This window comes from Lepisma saccharinum, chromosome 22 (assembly GCF_977018435.1).
Source record: "Lepisma saccharinum chromosome 22, izLepSacc3.1, whole genome shotgun sequence".
NCBI lineage: Eukaryota > Metazoa > Arthropoda > Insecta > Zygentoma > Lepismatidae > Lepisma > Lepisma saccharinum.
In genome coordinates, this window is record NC_139250.1 from 63,606,689 (window position 1) to 63,625,729 (window position 19,041).

Genomic DNA, 19,041 nt, shown 5'->3' on the forward strand with positions numbered 1-19,041 from the left:
CAGAAATTGGAAACAGCCACGAGAGTGCAAACTCCAGCAGCCAATGAAACCTTACGACAATTTCCTCAACCAACTGAGTATCCAAGTATGCGATAAGCCATTTGCATTTTAACCTCAGTCGCTTGTGGGGGATACTTTTCCTAAGTAGTGGTAGTGGTGTTCCGTTCTTACTTTTCTCGTTAACAGACAAAAATTTGGAATAATAGTGGGATTAAAGTAGTTGATTGATTTCCCAAAATATGAATTATTTGCTACCAAATGGCAAATTTATAATGAAATTGTTTCATCTCCATCTCGGTTCTAGAATGCTGCGTTATATCTGGTAGATATAACACTGTCACTCTCAAATCATAGCTCGTGTTGCATGCAATTCTTCTATCTGAAATTTCAATAATTAATTACAGCATAAATACTTAACCAAATAACTACTTATTTTTAGAAAGGTTTCAATATATCAGCCTTAGCAATGGCACAAACGATCAGCGCAATGGTGAGAAAGGTCAATAAATATATCATGTCAAACTTTAAAAGTCTCTCCTGAAAAAATGCAAAATTGGACATAGAACATTTACATTCTCAGCAGGTGAGGTGTCAGAAATGCATCTATCTGCAAAGGCAAGGCTGGATTTAAGGAGAGGTGAGACTGGTTAGGTAAAAGGTGACAAAATATTTGTTGGTGCAATTCACAATTTGGACAAATCTTGCTCCAGAAAAACTAAATTGGCAACAGTAGTACATACTGCTCTACTTCTCTTTTGGTTGAGCATTCTGACATGCAATTGGAGAACATGTGTGCTGTCACATACAAGACCATCGCTAGAAATACAGAAGGAATTATCTCATCTGCTACTGCTGCATTCTGCTCCATGTATCCTGTTGGCCAAGTCTGCCTGCACAATTGCAAAACTCACCTGAGAACTGTGAGCTTTTTCCCCCCTCCCTTTCCAACTTAATTTCAAAAGACAAAGATGAAGAACTGACAACAGGGCTGGAATCAATATTCATTGGATTTTTGCACAAACTGTCTCATGAGCTGTAGTGTGTGGATAAATCACCGAGGGGGTTGTAAAAAGGAAGAATGATGTGAAGAAAAATTTATATCACACATCTTAAGGGGGAGTCGATATGATAATGTCTAACAGCCATAATTGTTGCAGTGATGGCCAGTAACACTTTTGAAAATCTAATTATATGGCTATACAACAGCAAAATAGCAAACAGGAGCACGTGATTTTGTTGAATACGCAAACACTGTTATATTGCAGTGATTCTCAGTGTGCTTGCCGAAGCAAAATTTTACAAAACCTTACTTGGAAAGTTACTAAATGTTCTTTGCGCTGAGTTGAGGGGATATGCATAGATCAGATTCGACCAGTAAGGGGCATGTTTCCAGCTGATTTGCAGATGATGTAGAGAATCCCAAATGTATTTGCACTAAAAACAGGGAGTCAAATTCATTCCCTTGGAGAGATACTGTCATACACTTTTGAAAAACAAATCTGACTTAGGCAGTTGCACACCGGTTCTGACACGACACGATGCAATGCAACAGGGTGAGACAGAAAGCGACATGATATGACGCGTCATTTTGTTGGTTAGCTAAAATCTGATAGCAGATTGTAGCAATAGGTCTACATCTCACTTCTATAATTTGGGAAGCAGGTAATGATGCATTATATATAGTAGCCTAACAGTTTACAGCAGAATTAGTGCATCAATGTGTATGCAGAATTCATGTATCAAGTTATGTGTCGTGAATTGAATATATTTCTAGCAAATAATTAGTTAGAAAAGAAATATTAACCATTTAATGTAAGATTAAATTACTAGATTTAATTGCTTGATTAAAGTTAGCCCCGTTTCCGGTCTGTGGCTGAATTAAATGGATTCATGCATGCACACATTGTTTTGTCGCAAACCGTCACAACATAACCCAATTGAAATGTTTCATCCAGTGTGCGGCTGCACGTAAGAGCCTTCTGTTAAACCTTCCCCAAGTTGGTTTGACACAAATAAAATTTATGCATTGGATCCGGTGTGCGGCTGGCCTTAGAGTGCAGAAAAACAAGTCTTCACATGTTTAAGACATAAACAGCCAAAACGTGTCGAACAGATGGTTTTCGATTTCAGGAAACAAAAAACATGTTTGGAAACACTGACACGGGGTTACGTCATCGAACGCAGGCAAATAGCAAGGAAATGGCAGCAATCGCCTCTGCGTGTTGGAAATATTTCACAGGAAAGAAAAAGGAATTCCGGGTCAGAAAGCTTAAACAATCAAAGAAAACACCTTCACGAACTTCCACAACGTCAGAGAAATTGATTAAAGTAAGTAGTTTCTTCTGTAAAAATGAAGAAATCCGTTCGGGCAATACTACATATTTACCAGATTTTCTTCACAGTGGTTTCTGCAACTTTCAACACCTTTTCACAATATCAAATAATTAGTAGGGGTAATTGAAGGTGACGGGAGTGTTCTCCGATTTATTTACTAGAGAATGTACTAACCAAATAAGTTTTCCAGATGAAGTATCAGAGAATCTGATGTCCCAGACACTGTTTGAAATTTGGATATTACGTGTGTAAGGTGTAATATATTGCCTTTCATACCTAACTCAACCTAATGTTACGTGAAATTTTCAAGTTACAGACGTGACCGGCAAATTGTAATGTCAGATTCATGTTCAGGAGGTCTCATGTAGAAAGTATACTAAATTTCAAAGTAATCGGGGAACACTCCCATCATCTTCAATTAAGCCAATTAGTGTAGGCTACATCATTTGATACATAATGTCAATTCACATATTCTTCCTCAATGTAGTGAAGCGACCTAACAATATTTTCCCTCTGGTGTAATATGAAGCCAATATTTAGGGGCTGATTGTTTGTAACCCCCCAAACACACCAATAATACTAAGTAAATGGAACGAGCTAATTTGTTGGGAGAGAGGACAATACCTAACTGAGAGAAGAATATGGTAAATTTCTCGTATCGGACAAACGGATTACTTCCAATTTACAGGAGAAATTACTTACCGAATGCAGTTTCTCTATACTTGTGGAAGTTCGGTGAAGTGTTTTCTCGCATCATTCATTGAATCTTGCCGGAAAATCATCTATTTTTCGATATAAATGTGTGACCGATGCACGAAAGCTCTTGCATCCATTTACTTCCAGGTGGATGTAGCCTGTATGTGATGACATAATCACGGTCAGTGTTTCCAAACACGTGTTTTTGTAACTGAAGAAGATACGTTTCCGCAAATGGTTTGTGGGGCTATGCGAGAATGGTTTGTGGGGCTATGCATATTTTTTCAAAACCAATTTTTAACTATTGTAACCTATACGTGACCCTACCTAACCTAACCTTACCGGAAATGGTTTGTGGGGCTATGCTTCAATGGTTTGTGGGGCTACGTAGGTATTTTTGGGTGCAGTTGGGTGGAAACACTGCATGCCGAGTACGGTAGTGAAACTGTGACCGCCATTATGTGTGTTGCCGAAGGAAAAAAAAAACTTACTCCATATGTCACAAATAGAGCTTATTTCCGTGAAATAAGCGAAATGCCACCTTCAGCAATGTTTCTCAATGCAGAATACGTAAGTACGAATATTTAAATTAAATTATTAAAATAAGCAGAAAAAAATAAATGCATAGCGTAATGTACTACGAGTACAAATTAATATTGTGATCACAAAGAACTAAATGTTATCTACATTAACTGAAAGCTTAACATATCAAATAAATCTGGCTCTACATAACGCAGTAATGGGAAGAGATTATATATATATATATATATATATATATATATATATATATATATATATATATATATATATATATATATATATATATATATATATATATATATATATATATATATATATATATATATATATATATATCTGCTTCATGAACAATTAGAAATTACGACTGATATGGTCTAAGTAAGTCATTAACTTTGCATAGGGTATAATTAAATGAGCAAACGTATAAAAAATTAATCACCCTATGCTAGAAAACCTTTCTCACAGACAATATAATCACTTCTGACACTGACAGCAAACATATAATATAATAGTAAAAACAAAAACAAAACAAATTTCGTAACTCACACAGACTATATACTGATCACTTACGATCACAGATTATACAACACGATCAGTTACAAGATTTCATCATTAACAAGGAATTGCACATAAATGAGATAGAATATATTGATTAGTTTGTTTTACCATAAATTAAGGATTACTTTATGATTCTCTTTGTTCTTTTGCATCTTTTGGCTAATCGCGAAGATCAGGATGAAAGGTGATACAATAAGATGGATGAAGGGGCAATCATGAGCAATCGAACATATAGACGGTGTTATGTTCGTTCGCACCAACGTCGATTTAAGCCCCTATCACACGGAACTGGATTTCTAGTAGGAATGTCGAGCGATCAAAAAGAACGAAAGTAAAAGTAAACGAACGACAGGCATCCCTTGAATTTATGCTTTTGGTTTACAAAGATTAAATTTATTAAAAAGTTTGTTGCACCATTTGCAAGCATCCGTTCCTTATAAGACATATAAACTTGGTTTATATACCACAAAATAAACAGCGTGATTTGTTATGCTGCTACGGATTCCTTACAATACCAGAAGTTACTGTTTTCGCGATAATATTAAGGGGGGTGCTAAGCAAGGATAATGATATTTCATACATCAAGCACGGGTGTTCTTTGAGAGTGTTCCTTCATCAATTTTTCATATCATCACTCATCCTCATCTTCGCGATTAGCCAAAAGTATAAAAAAGCTAAGCAAAATAAATCAAATAAAAAAATTGTTAAAAATAACTTCTTGCGAGGAAAAGGTTCCGGTATTCTCCATTTTTTTTGTCTCTCTCTCTCTCTCTTCGTTTTCGACATAAGGACTATTGAAAACATTGTGTTATGTTCATAAACGTTCGCGCATCCTACACACATGCGCGCCCGCACACACACACACGTCGCCAGGGGTTCTGAATTCGAATCCCGGCCTGGGCATGAATGTGTGAGAGTGTCCATTCATCTATTTCATCATATCGTTACTCATCCCCATCTTCGAAATTAGCCAAAAAGAGGCATAAAAGCGAAGTAAAATAAAGCACATGTAAATTTTAAAAAGGAGCCTCATTGAAGCAAAATATTATCTTTGTTTCAAAGTTGGTTCATTCATTCACGGAACAGTAAACAAGCGTCTTCGACAAAGCCTTCGTTGCTGCCAATGTGTATAACAATAAGCCTCCACCCCTTCCCAGTCGGCAGCTTTAATCCAGTGCTAAGCCCTTCAACGAAAGCCTGGCGGTCATGGGCGTCCGGAAGGGGGGGCAAGGGGGGCCGTGGCCCCCCTGGAAAATGAAAGTCAACCAAAAATGATGTATTTCACACATATAATTTCATTTTAGCCACAATAATGTGTGTAAATTATTGCATGAACATCATAAATTCAAATTTAAGCAATGTTTTTTTTTAGAGAACAACACTTTTTGGAGAAAATGTGCCTTGTTTGCCCCCCTGGAAAAAATACCTTCCTTGCCCCTCCCTGGAAAAAATCCTGAGGACATCCATGCTGGCGGTGGTTTCGCAGAGTGATATACTCCCACGCTTTATTCAAAGTATGTCACGCGTTGACCCATGTCTCGTCCAAATAAAAAATATGTTTCTTTTCACGGCGGTACCTTTTTATAAGACGGAGATACTTGTGTCGCCAAACAACAATATCTTCCCTCTCCAGCAACACAGACGATCGTTTCCTCCTCCTAAACTCAAAACCCAAATTATTCAACACCCGACACACAGTTCGAGCGCTCATCGGCGGTAAAACACTCTCACTTCGTATTACCTGCGCCAGTTTTTTTTGAGGTTGGAAGTTCATTGCGAAGGTAAAACTCGTGTACTTTCTGGCGAAGAAGTCGCTTGGAAAAATCATCCAACACCACCATTCTTGAACGATTTCCTTTAGCAAGGGGCCTCTTCTTGCCTGGTGTTTCCATATTACCAGTTTAACTCTTTGCCGCGTAAATGGAAAGTTCACTGACACCTGTCAACACCGACGTCATGCTAATCACCTCACGTCCTGTCTTATCCGGATATTGTTGCCTTTAGGATGAATATACATTTAAAACAACTTGTTTGGCTTGACTTTGGAGAGCTTTCTCTGTTGAATGCTGCCTAAAATAACATTCGGGCGAAACTGCACGCTCAACAGGAGACCTCGATTCAGCCATTCTCGTTGCTGTGCAGCTCGATTAGCAATGAATCGGGATAAATGTAGAGTTACAATAGTACGGTCTGCAACATTGGTGTTAGACGGATTGGTGATTCCACGCGTACTGCAACAGTCTTCAAGTCCACCTCGACTCCCTCTTGAGTTCAAGTGTTCATTCACCGCTACCGACAGCCTAGTTGGTGATCTGCGGTTCCGAAGTTCGTCTGCTTAGTGATTGCAACCGATCAGGTACATATCTGCTAATGTATATATTGTTTTGTCTACATATTACAAATTTATTAACTGTTTCCTTGCAAGTATACAGTTATGTCGGAATAGAACCAGTCTCAATGGAACTATATTCTGCGCACACGTTTGAATCTACATGTGCGAAAAGTTGATGCAAAGTTGACCTGGCGCGTGGCTTAGTTACAATGCATACAATTTTTCATTAACATTACTTTGTCGTTTTTGGTGCACAAACACACTAATTACTATAATTCAGAATAACAAATGAATTTCCTACTGTGAAAAGTTGCTGTTCATGTTTGTATTCTACTTTTGCTCATTTTCATCACATCACTGCTAAGTCGAATGAAAAGCCAAATCTTTGGAGAAAAAAAAATAACGCTAATTTTCATCACATTTCATACAGAAATTGATGAAATCGCACGATTCCACCACGTATAACACCGGCTCTACGGTGCTGGGACCGTAGCTGCGTGGCGTTAGCTCATCGCTACTTGCTTAGGCTTAAGGGGGAGAGGGACAATTTCCCCTAGGTCCTGCTCTCTTCGGCAGCTGCCAATCACTGCTGCTGGCTTCGCTCTTTTGGAGCCAGATCTGGCTCTTTCGTGCACTCGTTTGGCTGTGAACTAAGGCACCCGCCCCCCTGCCCCACTATGATGCCATCATTGGCTCCGGCTGACATAGGGTGTGTTCCAAAAGTCTTAACGAAACAAACGCATTCAACGAAAATAACTGGGCTCGTGAATCTGGTGAAATCAGTTATTTTACAGACTTATGGGACACACAAGACGAAAGCGCAGTCTTTCTTTGGAGAACGTTTCCACATGGCGTCCAGCGGAAAGAATGTCCTTATGGAAAAAAATAAACTCTACTGTGAACACCGTTACTAATTTTAATCACATTCTAAGAATGGGTAAGGCATACTCATCTTGTGCACGTTGCTTCATATCAATATCTGTGAAAATTATAATACATTTTACGAACTAGTGCAGTTTGAATCCATCAGCATGCGTGTTGTCTGAAGGCAGCAGATGATTCTCACCAAACAAACCAGCCTCCTGACCTGTGCGTTTGGTGAATCTCGTTCTTGCACAAAACGCATGGAATACGACTATTGGGACATCATAATAAAACACACGGAAGCACTTATGGGACAGCTAGTTACTATAACTCATTTAACATGTTAAACTTGTGCGACTTTCGGAACGGGCCCCTGGACACCTTCTGTCATAAGTATACATTTTGCATGTGACGTGATATTGTTTTATTGGCTCTGTCGCCCCACCCCATCTTACATCCCCAGCTACTTTTTCTTTATAGCGCTTTGGCTGAAGTGAAGAGGACGTAATATTGTTATCCGGGAACACTTTATTTTTGATTTCATACGACCATCGGTGGGTGATGCTGCCGGATCTAGACGGTTAAAACTAAGAATAAATTGTCATCACTTTAAAGCTAACGGTAATAACAGTGTCCCCACACCCATACCACCGCTCATTTGACACCTAAAATTACCCCAGCAAGCACTTTATCCAGTTTGTAAATCTAGCTCCTTGGAAGTTTTTACTGGCTTTACGGTGAAATTAAGCTCTTTTATGTGCATCAGGTTTGGCAACACTGCCAGGATGGCCGTACGAGGCAAGGAGAAATACATTGCACTTATGGAAGTATTATTTTATTTGTTCTCTTGGGAATTTCAAACTTCCGATGGCAGAGAAAAATATATCAACGGAAAAAGGACAGACTGAAGTAGTAATTGACAGACGAAAATGTCGAAAATTCCATTTGATTAGCCCTAACTTTAAGTTGAAGTTGATTTCCCATAAGGAATACATGGGTTTCTGAAAATTCTTATTCATCATATTTTTCAAACATCGTATCTAGCTTAATAATCAACTTTTAAAAAACACTTTCACTTGTAACATGTGGAGAAATTCATACTCTATTGAATGCCAGTTTTTTTCTGTGGCACTGCCTATTCGGACGATATTGAAATAAATACACAACTGGTGCGAAATTGTCCCTCATCGCCTTAAGCTTTAATCTTCATCTGGAGAGGTTATCTATACAAGTCTTAAATGAACGGCGACACACACAAATTGGGTTTTATGATCTTTAAGACTGAACTGGCAAGGACATAATTAGTGAAAAGTGTTACCTATCTCGTAATTGAAGAGATGATCAATAAGTCTCCAGTGATCAATCTCTCAAACACCCACATGATCTCTTTATCACTGAACTCGCAGTCTCCCTCTCGACAATACTTTACTTCCTTCAAACCCCAAACTACTATCCAATGATCCTCCTCCTTTCACAGCCAAACACCGAATGTCCTTTGCTCTCACCTCGGATCTCCTATCTTTGCTCTCTCCCCCTCCTTTTCTCTCCCCTACTTTCTTTTTACAACTCATGATGCTCAAAATTTATACTGCTGTCATAATCGCATTCTTTGTATATCCTGCCTTCCCCGAAGGGCACAGCAGCTCAAGAATGTGAGGTGCACTACGATAATTTGAAGAAATCAATTGACTATTTATGTGCAAAATTTCATAATGGGACGGCAATGAGTTCCTATGGAAATTGATTTTCTTGTGTTGTAAAGTGTGTGAAATTTGCTAAATGTTAAAACCATAACTGTATGCTGAGTGGTTGATGTTGAAGTCTTCGTATTAGTCTATTTTATAATTTGTGGACTACAAATAATATGAAAGTACCTAAGTATAACTTTTAACAAATTGAAAAATGTATGAGGGGAAGTCACTAAATAGCAGGAATTATTCTAAACTTTGTGAAGATTTATGCACAACGAAAATTTGTATTTCGGGACTCAAAATGATTCCTTAGCAACAGGCTATAAAGGTGCAGTGACGATCGAGTAGCATGCGCCTGCACAGTAGCTTGACAACATGGCCGCTCCACTGTTGACTTGGACCGTAGAAGAGCAATGAAGAATGAAGGTTCAGTACGTAGATAACACTGGTCAACAAGATTTTGCTTATCATTGTTTTGTGATGAATTCTTATTGATTTCGACCCACTAAACACGAATCCGGCAACGATTTTGTCGAAATATCAACATTTTGAAAGATATTAGCATGTTTTATTCTTTCGCACTGCTGCCTTAGCCACAGCAATATGGGTGTATTTACTCTTACAGTCACTACATGGAAGCACAGTTGCTGTTGATTTTAACTCATGTAAAGGTTTGAAACTCACCCTTCATGTCTACCCCATCTGTGCGGTTTATCTATTTTTTGTGTTTTTATCGGCGCGTAGGAAATTTGAAGAGTACAAGCGCTCACCTGAATTCCTACTTTGGCCTTGTGGTTGTGTGTTTCAAGGTTTTTTCTTCGCCACCATGTCTACTACTTCAGTCTGGGTGTGTTAATCTGCGTTAAGTTCATTTGCTTTGTTATGGAATAGCATGTCAGCGGGTCGGAAGTGCAAATTACATGCAGTCTCGTTCTGTTATGTATGTGGATACTATATTGGGCCCAAGCAAGTTAAAGATGTCATTGTACCAGGAACAAAATTTTGTGAAGCCTATAAAGAGTACCTTGGAATGGCTGTTGGTGATCTGGACAAACCATGAGCTCCACATGTTACATGTGGTAACTGCAGGTCGACGATGGAACATTGGTTGCGTGGTAGCAGGAAAGGCATGCCATTTGCGATTCTGCGAGTGTGGAGGGAACCTACAAATCATCATGATGATTGTTACTTTTGCATGATCGACCTGCCACATTTCAGGAGAGGGAAGAACAGGCGTCAGCTACAATACCTTGACATACCATCCTCCCGAGCACCTGTTCCTGACAGTGAAGATCTTCCTATAACATCACCTTCAATCCAAACCACGTTTGCGGAAGAAGGTAGTGATTTGGACCGTTCTGGTGACCATGTTACTGATGATGATGATGATAGCAAGAAACCTCATTTACTGAACCAGAAATGCGCTGTAGAATATCTGTAAAATTACACATGCTTCATTCGCATCTTGATTTCTTTGGCAGAATTTGGGAGAGCTAAGCGAAGAACGGCGAACACTTTCAAAAGGACATTCAATTCATGGAAGGCAGATACCAGGGAAGATGGGACTGTGCCATGATGGGTGATTACATTTGTGGATTAGTTCGTGACGAAGGAGAAGGGAGTGTTTCCCCAAAAAGACAACGAACAACAAATATTCACTCTTGAGCATGTTGTCACATAAGATGAACTAAATGAAGGGACTGATGAGTAATATTATTGTATTCTGTTCATTTCATTGTATTGCTTTAGCTATTTTTTATTGTTATACTGTTCATTATATATGTAATTTACTGGGTACTGACTGTACTGTGTTTGTAATTTTATGTTTTTCTACATAATACATATGACATGGCTACACGTTGCACTTTCAATATGAAATAATAAACGACCCATATTATCTGAAAAACTGACATTACAGTAAAACCAATGTCATATTCGTGTTCAGCGGGTCCAAATTATGAAAATAAGACTGAAAAATATACATAAGCAGAAAGTTCATGAAAGTTTGTAGATCAGTGTAATCATTTAAGTCAGGGGAGAGAGTACAGATTCGCTGGTAGTTCTGCTGTTTCACTGCCTCAGCTGACATGCAAACTGGCATCCTACTCTGGTGTTCATTCCCGACATTTCATCTTCAGTCAAATCTTTCCACCCATTCATCTCGACGATGAGAAAGAATGATGAAATAATAATAGGATAATGATGAATCCATCTCTGACCAGGGTTCAACCTGGGAACTCAGAGTTTGAACCACATTAAGTTGACCAATACGTTACAAAGCTCAGCTTGTCTTCAGATGTTGGTTTCAGGTCTTGATTCGGCTTCAGTGTCCCTATATTAGTTCTAATTCTGTCTTTATAACAAGGTCAACACATCAACCGCTGTTTTCGAATTGAAACCAATGTGGATTAAGTGCACACACACACACACATCTTTGCCATCGTATACAAATCTGTTGGAAAAAGTAGAGGAAGTACTGTTGACGGTTTAAGAACCTTTCCAGGTGAAAAGTTTCTACAAGTTTTACTTGAACTTTAGACCAATTAGGATACTTTCTGCTCCAGCTAAACTAGAACCAATTCCTTATTAACACATTTTTGTTTATGTAAAATAGAATGCCGCAGGGAAATGATTTTGCTCTAGCACCAAATAGTTTGCACAGGTGATGATAGATATTGTACAAAATTTAAAGCTGCTTCGTTCGAGTGAATAATGCTCGAACAGGCAAAACGAACTGTATACACTTGAGGTCCAGTAGTACACATGTAACCGTAATTTGCCTGTGATATTGGGACCTCGAATATGGACCGTGAAGTGAACGTTGCATTGAAACTGAAACTTAAATTAACATAAGTCATCATCTCTATGTTAAAATGTAGTTTATCTTGCAATGCACAGTGATATATGAAAATGAAATAGATGACTGCAGGCTGAAACTACCAAGTCAGATATTTTACATATGTGTCTACGATTATTGTCACATTAAAATGATATTTGAATGTATGCAATCGAGGGTGGGAGACTCGAATGAGTACAAGCAACAGCATGTAAAAGCAATTATTTCTCCACACCAGCATCAATTCGTACCAAAGAGATCTGTTATGACAAACCTGATAGAAATTAATCACTTCAGCTCAACCAAAACAACAGAAGCCAGGCATGTAGACATGCACCCACTATTTCTTAACCAATCTCTGAAATCTTGTCACAAGCCATAGCGTGAGCAATATTTGTGATCACACATCCCCCCTTCCCCCCAAAGAAAGCCCTTGGAAGTGAAATTGGCTAGCAAGTATGTTTACAAGAAAAAAGGGCTCCGTGGTCGCATTCTACACCCTCAATTTCACGCACATTTGAAATATTTTCGTCTAAAATATTAAGTTTTTTATAACAAAGTGTGTTTCAAAATAAAGCGGAAGGTAATTTTTTAGATCTACGAGCTACGAAACTTACGTTTTTTTAATATTAAAATTCCTTACGTATGTAACGTCACTACGATTTTTGAGGGCGTTCATCATGGATTCATGTCACAGGCGCATGTCTGCACATTTTCTTTTTCTCCTTATGATTGACTTGTGCAATGGGATACTTTGCGATTGCATTGCGAAATCGAGGGTGTAGAAGGCGACCACGGACCCAACAGTATCCTCAGCATGTGTAAATACATTATCTTGTGGAACATCGTGCACATTTCTTTTTGGCAACTGCAGGCGGTTGTATTTTCTAAATGCCTTGTGTGATGGAATAATTTGAGACTTCTTATTTTTATGATAGAATGGAAGGAGAGGGTAGTATCCTGTGGAAAAGTATGTCAAAAGTCTTTCTTGTCCAACTTACTTCTCTTTTGGACTTACTTCGACCTGCAATTCAGTGCCTAGCCTTGGAAAAACGAGGTAAGTTACCTTCCGAGGTTAAATTTTAACCTTAATTTCTTGTTACCTTCATGTGTCAGTGCGGAAAATAGTGATGGGGGCAGGTGGCTAGGCCAGTTTCTAACATGTTTTCCACAGGGACTCTATAGAGAAAGGCAAGGGCCGTGATAGCGGTAGGTTAATTACCCCAGGGGCGGAGCCCGGAATCGGAGGGAAATTTAGACAATTTTCATGACATTTCTTGGGGTATAGCTCTGAAAAACCGACATTTACATATATCCATCGGTACGTGTGCAACGAAACTAACATGGCTGCAAGTAGAGTACGGGTGCTATGAAACTAACATGGCTGCAAGTCGACTTCCACCTTGCAACTTCAAACGGCTACATCTCAACTTTAAATGGCTGTAGAGTCATAAATCCTTGTTTCCACGCTCTAGAATTTTGTTCTTCACAATCATAAACACACAATCTTCATATATATATATACACTACCGACAAAAAGTTTAAGACCACCAGGAAAAAGTGGCAAAAATCAGTAGAAATGAATGTATTTTGTAATTAATGTACAACAAACAGATGTAAGAATCTGATTGGGAATGTACAAACATAGGTACATCCAATATACATACTAATGTCACCTCATATTTTGCTTTCATCAATATGTCCACCATAGGCCTTAATGACAGCAGCGCAAACACATGGATGCGCGCCAATAGTTTGTACAGATAGGATGGTTGAAAGTTACGCCAGGCATCGTTGATGAATTCCCAAGCTGTTGAGTGTTGCTGGGTAACTTCTTCCTGATGTCCCTATCGATTTGGTCCCATAGCAGTTCAATTGGTGCAAGATCATCAGACCGTGGTGGCCACATCATGATAACTAATGCCCCTTCTGTTGCCTTGCGTTCCAAATACCACGTGCACAATTTGGATGTGTGTTTGGGATCATTATCTTGTTGAAAAATAAACCCATTACTAACAAGACGACAACCAGAGGGGAAGGCATGGTGAACCAATATCTGACGATACCCTTCTTTTACCAATGTTCCCTGATTTTTATGAAGGTCCCCCCATCTGGTTTCCGGGAAAACATACCCACGCCATTACACTTCCACCCCCATGTTTCACTGTGGGAACAATACACTCTTCTTTCATTCTCTCGCCGACCTTTTGACGCACAAAGGTTCGCCTTTTGATGCCAAATAATTCATATTTGGATTCGTCGGTCCAGAGTACCCATTTCCAGTTATCCACAGTCCAACTTTGGTGCGTTTTAGCCCAGGCCAATCGTTTAGTTTTGTTTACACGTCGTAACAATGGCTTTCTAGCAGCTACTCTGCCATGCAGCCCTTCTTCACAAAAGCTATTCTTCACCGTTGATACAGACACAATATATGTTATTCAGGGAAGCAGCGATGACTGGTGCTGTTAGGTGCCTGTTCCATTTGCTAGTTACTGTAATATATCTATCGTCAGCTGCAGCTCTTCCACTACGTGCACGGTCAGCATGACTGTTGGTTTTACGGTATCTGTCCAATGCACAATGAACACCAGTCTTGGAAATATTAAGTTTTCTTGCTATTTCGCGTTCCGAATAACCTTCATTTTTCAGTGCACATATCCCAGCACGCTTTTCAACCGAAATCGCCTGTTCTCCACGATGACGGGCCATTTCACACAGCTTCACTTACCTTGCACACCTCACACACAATAATGGGCTCGCAATGTCGCCTGCATGAACAGCAACTGACCCTGAGCCACTGATAAGGATGTGCATGAGGCTGGCTACCATACTGACTGGTTTCACGCACACAGCTGCAATGTTGCCAGCTTCAGGAACATTTTTGTCACTTTCCATTTTGCCAACCACATGCTACACATTCGGAAAAAAATTGGTTTCGCGTCTTGCGAGGTTCAAACTAGACTACATTGTATTTTCCATGTGTATCATCGTCACGTCTTTCTTGGACAAGAACTGTTGGTTCCATACAACACTCCATACTGAATTTTTGGCCGTTTTTCATGGTGGTCTTAAACGTTTTGTCGGTAGTGTATATATACATAAAAATGCAAAATCGAAGGTGTAGAATGCGACCACGGACCCAAAAAAAGGAAAATTTACACACACCATATGTTTCGCAAAGTTACTATGACCCTACAATGAACCAAAGTGAATAGAAAAATTCTAAAATGTGAAAATGAATATGTTGATAGTTCATTTAGAAAGAAAAAAATATTAAGACAACACTAAAAAATTATATAGGCACCTGCAGAAATAGGATTCCCCAAAATTGTTTCTAAATACTAGAATTTCGCAGGGAAATATTATATCAGGTATACAACATGATTCTGTTTGGTTTTAGAACTATTTTCTCTTCACTTTGATTCATTATGAGGGCTATAAGGTCTCCCCAAAGTAGTAGTTTTGTGTAAAATTTCAATATTTTCTTCTAGCTGCACTTTTTGGAAGGGGAAATCAAAATTCACTTCCCACACGAGAATAGTCCTCCCCCAATTATATTAAAACAAATTAATCCACACACTGCGAACCACCAAACTCATCCTCAACCACTAAACCCCCAGAAGTTAGTGGAATATTTTACCTCCCTTATTAATTAATTGAATTAGGCAAAATTTTATTCTCGCCTGTTTATCATAAACATCTTTTCATGGTTTTATATGATGTCCGCCAAATAACGTTTGTTTAATAGTCGCAGTATTTTGACCGTGCGAAGGTAGCATAATCATGTATTTTAATTGGGGGCTAGTATGAATGGTTGGACAAGGAATAGACTTGACAGTAGCTTACTTGTCCACAACTCCGACTACACTGTCAGAAACAAATGCCTGTCACGTGATGCTGTGCGCAGATAGAAAACGAAACACTGGTGGCACACAGTCCAAGGTCACTGCTATTACACACCATCCTCATTTCCATTCTCGGTTGTGGCATATAGGCACACGGGGTACAGTCTCAATCAATTCTGAACGGCCTAAATATTTTAATATTCTAATGTAATTCTTGAATATTCCAAAGCAAAATTCTTGGTAAATTGATGCATATAATTGTAGAATATTTCCACCCAATATAGATCAATATTTTAAACAAATTTTAATTATTGCAATTTTCAAGTATCGGTAAGAGTATTTGTATCGGTTCAAAGTGGTATTGGCTCGGCCCTAATATAAACATACAGTCCCCATGCCCTACTTTTCTTAAGAATAAACCTCTTAAATATGCAGCTTCTTTTGCATTACAGTCATTTGCAAACACTCTTATTAAGAAGGTGAATGAACCATTTAGATTCTTCAAGGACCATTTGGAATTTTATCAGTATTGGCCAAATTTGATATCGGCCCATCCCTAGTAAGTATACATTCATATGTATATAAATGAAAATAAAAATGCATTGTCACTAGTAGTTGCTTCAGAGAAATAACGTGAATATTACAGTTATGTTGGCAATCAGACATGGATATCCCATCCATCAAAGGAGAGCATTATGCCATTAGAACACAGATGCTACATCTGTCCCATTGGGGAGATGAGCAGGGAGGGTTCCTACATTTTCACTTTGTTCTGACTGGTGCAGCATCAAAAGGACAGCTGATATGGAGTAGTTAAAATGAGGCAGTTTCTTACCAGACGTTCAGAAGGTTAGCAGCGACGACTTGCAAATGGATCAACAACAAATGTCAGTATTGTTTATCTTCATCAGAATTGGACGACAAGAAAAAGAATAAAGATCTGTTAAAAACCTTGAACCTATTTTTGGCCATATGTTTTTTTCTTCATAGCATTTTCTCTTGATTCAACACATTCAACAGGGTGTCACAATTTAAAAAAAAAAAAAATCCCAGCCGTTACCAGGTTTTCCATATCAAGAACCAAAATTTTCCAGACTAAAGCCATTAGGGCAATTCATGTATTCAAACATGAGTGTAAGACGGTCACTATACTTTAGCTAAACACCACACTTAGATTCATACTTATTAGAACAGGGTGGTCACCTCTAGGATCATGATACAATTCAAGTATAATTCCTGGTTTTCAAGATGAGTTTTCCAAAAATTCAACAGTGAAGCAGATTTTTTTTCTTTTTCACAACATTACGTATTACTGCCTCTCACCACCCACACACACACACAAGTATGTTAACAATATAAAGCATCTGTGCGATTCTAACGTATCCAAAAATTCTAATTCAATTCAATTTAACAGTATAAATATTTAAAATATTTAAGGTGTGAAGTTTACATTTGCCATGTCATATACTCAAACTCTAAATACATCTACAAATGATATACTACTCTACGTAAAATTGTTAATTTTGTACGAATTTTAAACTCAAATTTAACTAATCAACTTCAAGATACGAGGTTTGGCTAGAAAAAAACCGGACTGATGCTATGAAATCTTTTATTCGGCATTTTGTACAACAGGAACTTTATCTCCTTCAAAGTACTCTCCTGCACGATCTGTACACCGCTCCATACGAATTTTCCATTGCTGGAAGCAGTTTTGCCAGTCATTTTCGGAGATCATGTTCATTACATCCGTCGCTTTTCTTTGCACAGCTTCTACTGTCTCAAATCTGGTTCCTTTTAGGGCGGACTTCACTCTGGGGAATAAAAAGAAGTCACAGGGAGCAAGGTCCGGCAAATACGGTGGATGTTCTAACACTGGGATGCCATATTTAGCCAAAAATGTCTTCACTGAAAGGGCCGTATGGACAGGAGCATTGTCTTGGTGCAGAATCCATGACTTCCGTTGCCACAAATCAGGTCGTCGTCTTCTTACTCGCTCACGAAGGGTTTTCAGCACATTAATGTAATGATGTTGGTTTACAGTTTGACCCTCGGGTACCCAATGAACGTACACAATGCCTCGAATGTCGAAAAAGACAATCATCATGGCTTTGAATTTGGACTTGCTCATGCGAGCTTTCTTGTGACGTGGCGAACTCGGGGTCTTCCAATGCATTGATTGGCGCTTTGTGGCAGGGTCGTACGTGAAAAACCACGATTCATCACAGGTTATCACTCTCTCTAAGAATGTAAGGTCTGTTTCAATGTTCTTCAAAGTGTCCGTACAAATGTTCACTCGAGCTTCCTTCTGTTCCAATGTCAGGTTCCTTGGCACGAGTTTTGAACGCACTTTACTCATGTTCAAATTCTCGTGTAAAATTTGTCGAACACTTTCTTTGTCTATTCCTGTGATTTCAGCAACTGCTCTAATGGTCAATCGACGATTTTTTCGAATCACATCACTCACTTTTTGAATGTTTGTTTCCGTTTTCGACGTGCATGGTCGTCCTGAACATGGGTTGTCTTGTATCATTTCCTGTCCTTCTTTAAACCGTTTAAACCACTCAAACACTTGTGTGCGTGATAAACACTCATCCCCGTACACAGATTTTAACATGTCGTACGCTTCTGTTGCGGATTTCCCCAGTTTGTAAAGGAACTTCATATTGACACGCTGTCCCATTTTAATACTCAGCATTTTTCCGACGGAGCACAGACGCACGTTCCGCTTTGTCCAAGTGCCACAGCGAAACTGAGAGGCCTGCACCCAGGGCAATTAGTCATTCTGTAGGCAGGGTATGGTAGTATAGAATCATGCATTGCTCAACCTTCGTGCATTCGTTGTTTGCCAATAGCAACATCAATCCGGTTTTTTCTAGCCAAACCTCGTATATCATCTTGCAATAATCTTCCGTCTGTCAGATAGATTGTTCTGCAAAGGACATAACAAAGTAAACTGAGAGGATTCTGTTTTATTTTCCATGCACCTTTTTCTTCCTTCCTCAATAAAAATAAAAGCTGAACTGTGAAAAACTTGTATCAAGGCATTTATAAATTCAATGATATATGAATTAATAAAAGTTTCAATTTTTCACATCTAAGGAGAAAAATCCACGCAGAATTCCTGGAGCCAATAAATCACGCAAAATTCCCGGTGAGTAGCCACCCTGTAGAATATTCACTTCACATGTAAAAGTCGTAATTGATTTGCTTTATTTTACTTTGCTTCTTGAGCCACTTATGGCTAATTTGTGAAGATGGGGATGAGTGATGGTATGATGAATGGACATGCACAAACATCCATACCTAGGCTGGGATTCAAACCTGGGACCCCTGGCATCATAG

At 38.8% G+C, this 19,041-nt stretch overlaps 1 protein-coding gene across 2 annotated transcripts in view; it reads right to left on the reverse strand.

Annotated features, from left to right (window-relative positions):
* Positions 1-12,598, reverse strand: part of Vhl (von Hippel-Lindau protein) — a 59,290-nt gene extending 46,692 nt beyond the window's left edge. The window contains exon 1 of one of the 2 annotated variants that reach the window (XM_083143678.1): positions 12,469-12,598. The gene's annotated coding sequence lies outside the window, so the exon portion shown is untranslated. Of the gene's footprint in view, positions 1-4,009; positions 4,110-12,468 lie in introns of those variants that run through there. The other variant, XM_083143677.1, reaches the window with a different exon arrangement.
* Between the last annotated feature and the right edge of the window lie 6,443 nt (positions 12,599-19,041).